We start from the raw sequence: 5,213 nt of genomic DNA on the forward strand, positions 1-5,213 counted from the left end.
GCATCTATGGTGGCCAATGCATTCATATTGTGGGTTTCAAGCCCTTGCCATTCTCCAACAACTTCTTTGTTTCTTTCTTGGTCTCTCTGTGGCTCAATTTGGGTTGACACTGCTTTTGGCAGATCTAGTAACACTGATTTCATAACCATCACCATGGAAGACTCCATAAGGCAAAATCTATACATGTCAAAAAAACAAAATAGTTTTTCTTTGGAAAAATAATTGTGTTTAACTTAAATTCCTTTGACTTTTTATGCCTTTGGACTTTAATTTTCAAGGAGATTTAATCTTAGGTCCTTAATTTTATTTTATGAATTTCCTAACAGGGAGCAGTTAGTCATATTTTAGTCATTTTGTTGCTGGAATATTTTAATTTAGTTATTTAATCTCATTGCAGAGCCTTTCATGAAAAAATCTGGACACTTTGGCAGCATGTAGTTTATAATGGGAATAAGATTAAGGAATAATTATTCAGGTTGGGGTATAGAATGGCCCCAGAATTGATTTAATTAATACACCATTCTGACCTATGTCAGAGCTTTCTGGGGGCAAAAATCAATATTGACCTCTGTCGACTAAAAATGATCCACAAAAGAACAATAGTTGGTATTAGGGAAGTAACTTAGTGAAAGTCAGGAGCAAGACAATCCAGGAGTGTGGGACCTTCCCCCAATACAATCAGGAGATGGCTACAACCTTGGCTGGCCTTCCTCAGTGGTTCAGTGAAGAGAAGAACAAGCTGCACAAGGCTGGGGTTGGAAGAACATTCCACTCCTGGGTTCGCTTTCCCCATGAAGGGACCTCTAGCAGTGTGGTACTCTTGGTCCTTCCACACTTTACTCATGCCTCCCCTCTGTGGTAGGTGTGTTAAGGTAAGAGAATGAGCTTGTATAGCTCAGTGCCCCCTCCTGTCTCTTTGGCCTGCCTACAGGAGCATGTATTCTGGTTGACGTGGGCTGTGCTGTAAGCCTGGCAGCAAAACCTCTGTCCTACGGATGGAAGCTTACAGTTTTTCGGCACTTACTGGGTGGGCAAATCTGTTTGATTCTGGGACTTGGAATTAAGAAGCCCATTGTGGCATGCTCCTCGCCCATGTCACCAGCTTAGACTTTTTCAGTATTAAAGGGAATGTTTTGACTCTGTTGTCTCTGTAGTCTTGAATTGGCGTGGAATCCGGATGGAAAAACAGATGTTATCTGCTGGCTTCTTCTAACTGTATGTGTAGATGAAGCACATCAACTGATACTATATTACAGAGCCAGGAAGATTCTTTCACAAATGAGATAACCATTGGTCTCAGTCTTGAAAATTATTTAGATTGTAATATTCAAAAAAGATAGAAAAGTCACTCCAGAGAAAGGGACACATGTTCATAGTGTCAGCAGTGGCAAATCCATAGTGTGCAGCAACTTACCTCCTCAGAGGAAAGAACTCATCTGAGGGATATAAGGCAGAGTGAGAGACCAAGGTAAGTTTTTGAGCAGGAGTGAAAACTTATTAAAAAGTATTAGATGGGCTGGGTGCAGTGGCTCACACTTGTAATCCCAGCACTTTGGGAGGCCGAGGCGGGCGGATCACGAGGTCAGGAGATCGAGACCATCCTGGCCAAAATAGTGAAACCGCGGCTCTACTAAAATTACAAAAATTAGCCAGGTGTGGTGGCACACATCTGTACTCCCAGCTACTCAGGAGGCAGAGGTTGCAGTGAGCTTAGATCGTGCCACTGCACTTTAGCCTGGGTGACAGAGCAAGATTCCATCTCAAAAAATAAATAAATAAATAAATAACAAATAACTGGGCATGGTGCCAGACTCATATAATCCCAGCTACTCGGGAGGCTGAGGCAGGAGAATTGCTTGAACCCGGGAGGCGGAGTTTGTAGTAAGCCAAGATCGTGCCACTTCTCTCCAGCCTGGGCAACAGAGCAATACTCCGTCTCAAAATAAAATAGGTGTGGCATGATAGCTCATGCCTGTAATCCCAGCACTTTGGGAGGCCAAGGTGGGAGGATCACAAAGTCAGGCGTTCAAGACCAGCCTGGCCAACATAGTGAAACCCTGTCTCTACTAAAAATACAAAAATTAGCTGGGCATGGTGGCCCACGCCTGGAGTCCGAGCTACTCAGGAGGCTGAGGCAAAAGAGTTGCTTGAACCCAGGAGGCAGAGTTTGTAGTGAGCTGAGATCTCGCCATTGCACTTAAGCCTGGGTGACACAGTGAGATCCCGCCTAAAAACTAAAAATAGGCCGGGCGCGGTGGCTCACGCCTGTAATCCCAGCACTTTGGGAGACCGAGACGGGCGGATCACAAGGTCAGGAGATTGAGACTATCCTGGCGAACACAGTGAAACCCCGTTTCTACTAAAAATACAAAAAATTAGCCGGGCGAGGTGGTGGGCGCCTATAGTCCCAGCTACTGGAGAGACTGAGGCAGGAGAATGGTGTGAACCCAGGAGGCGGAGGTTGCAGTGAACCGAGATTGCGCCACTGCACTCCAGCCTGGGCGACAGAGCCAGACTTTGTCTCTAAATAAATAAATAATAAATAAATAAATAAAAATAAATAAATAAATAAAATAGGCCTGGTGCGGTGGCTCACACCTGTAATCCTAGCACTTTGGGAGGCCGAGGCAGGTGGATCACTTGAGTCAGGAGTTCAAAACCATCCTGACCAACATGGTGAAACCCTGTCTTTAGTAAAAATACAAAAAACTTAGCTGGGCTTGGTGGCGGGTGCCTGTAATCCCAGCTACTCAGGAGGCTGAGGCAAGAGAATTGCTTGAACCCAGGAGGCGGAAGTTGCAGTGAGCCAAAGTTGTGCCACTGCACTCCAGCCTGTGTGACAGATGGAGCCTCCCTCTCAAAAAAAAAAAGTATATATATGTATATATGTATAAAACAAATAAATTAATTAAATTAAGTAAAAATTTAAAAAAAACACATATTAAGACTGTCAAGGAAAAAAGAAAAAGAAAAAGCAAGCAAGCAAACAAACAAACAAAAAACCCCAAACCACACATTTATTATGTCCCGGTTCTGGCAGGTCAGGAGTCTGGCCTGGGTTGGCCAGGTCTTCTCCTCAGGGTCTCTCTAAGCCAAAAACAAAGTGTTGGCCATAAATCTCATCTGAGGCTCCAGGGCCTCTTTCAGGCTCACTGTGGTTGTTGGGTTGTTGGTAGAATTCAGCTCCTTGTGTTGTATTGTTGGCGTTCCCATTTTCTTTCTCTTTTTTTTGAGATGGAGTCTTGCTCAGTCGCCCAGGCTGGAGTGCAGTGACTGCGATCTCAGCTCACTGCAAGCTCCGCCTCCCGGGTTCTTGCCATTCTCCTGCCTCAGTCTCCCGAGTAGCTGAGACTACAGGCGCCCGCCACCACGCTCTGCCTCCTGGGTTCAAGCGGTTCTCCCACCTCAGCCTCCCGAGTAGCTGGGAGTACAGGTGTGCACCACCACACCTGGCTAATTTTATAATTTTAGTAGAGACACGGTTTCACTATGTTGGCCAGGCTGGTCTCGAACTCCTGACCTCGTGATCCACCCACCTCGGCCTCCCAAAGTGCTGGGATTACAGGCGTGAGCCACCGCACTCGGCCTTTTGTTTTTTTTTCTGAGATGGAGTCTTCACTCTGTCGCCCAGCCTGGAGTGCAGTGGCATGATCTTGGCTAACTATGAGCTCCACCTCCCGGGTTCAGGCTGTTCTTCTGCCTCAATCTCCCAAGTAGCTGGGACTACAGGTGCCTGCCACAATGCTCAGATAGTTTTTTGTATTTTAGTAGAGACGAGGTTTCACCGTATTAGTCAGGATGGTCTCGATATCCTGACCTTGTGATCCACCCATCTCGGCCTCCCAAAGTGCTGGGATTACAGGTGTGAGCCACCGCTCCTGTCCTTTTTTTTTTTTTTTTAGAGGGAGTCTGGCTCTGTCACCCAGGCTGGAGTGCAGTTACATGATATTGGCTCACTGAAACCTCTGCCTCCCAGGTTCAAGCAATTGTCCTGCCTCAGCCTCCCAAGTAGCTGGGATTACAGGTGCCCACCACCACGCCCGGCAAATTTTTTGTATTTTTAGTAGAGATGGGGTTTCACCATGTAGGCCAGGCTGGTCTTGAACTCCTGACCTCAGCTGATCCTCCTGCCTTGGCCTTCCAAAGTGCTGGGATTACAGGCATGAGCAACTGCACCTGGCCAGGATCCTCCCTTGCTAATGACAAGGTTTTTCATGGTTAAGTAGATGGAGGAGAAAGGCATTTTGGCTACAAGGGAGTACTGAGATGTAATGGTTGAATTTGTTTGTTCTTTTTTATTTTTTTAAGACAGAGTCTCGCTCTGTCGCCCAGGCTGGAGTGCAATGGCACCATCTCAGCTCACTGCAATCTCCGCCTACTGGGCTCAAGCAATTCTCCTGCCTCAGCCTCCTGAGTAGCTGGTACTACAGGCACGCCACCATGCCCAGCTAATTTTTTGTATTTTTTAGTAGAGACAGGGTTTCACCATGCTGGCCAGGCTGGTCTTGAATCTTGACCTCGTGATCCGCTCTCCTTGCCCTCCCAAAGTGCTGGGATTACAGGCGTGAGCGACCATGCTCAGCTGTTTATTCTTTTGAGTTCTTGTTTTAATTGACTATGACGATTTAGGGATGTCTTATAGATCACTGTCCATTGCTACAGTGAAGAACGATCAAGTAGAAGGCATTCTCAGTCCTTGTGTGTCCACAGGAAATCTTAACATTTTGGCGATGTTATCTCTGTAAGCCACAGAGGCACCATGTCTTAATAAAGACACAATGGTCACCTCATACCTTACTTGCTATATCACACCCTTCAGGAAGGTCCAGGAAAATGCCCTTCAAAGTCTCAAAGTGTGCACTGTGGACCAGAGTTGGTTCTGGAACTGTTGTTACTTGTCTGGGCTCAGATAATCATAGAAATTAAGAGCAAGCATTTGGAAAATTTCACAGCAGGCAGGGCGCAGTGGCTGACGCCTGTAATCCCAGCTCTTTGGGAGGCAGAAGCAGGGAGATCACTGGGGTCAGGAGTTCAAGACTAGCCTGGCCAACACGGGGAAACCCCATCTCTACTAAAAATACAAAAATTAGCCAGGCGAGGCCGGGCGTGGTGGCTCATGCCTGTAATCCCAGCAGTTTGGGAGCCTGAGGCAGGTGGATCACCAGGTCAGGAGTTCGAGACCAGCCTGGCCAATATGATGAAACCCCATCTCT

Source organism: Rhinopithecus bieti, unplaced genomic scaffold, assembly GCF_001698545.2.
Source record: "Rhinopithecus bieti isolate Rb0 unplaced genomic scaffold, ASM169854v2 scaffold_2339, whole genome shotgun sequence".
Classification (NCBI taxonomy): domain Eukaryota; kingdom Metazoa; phylum Chordata; class Mammalia; order Primates; family Cercopithecidae; genus Rhinopithecus; species Rhinopithecus bieti.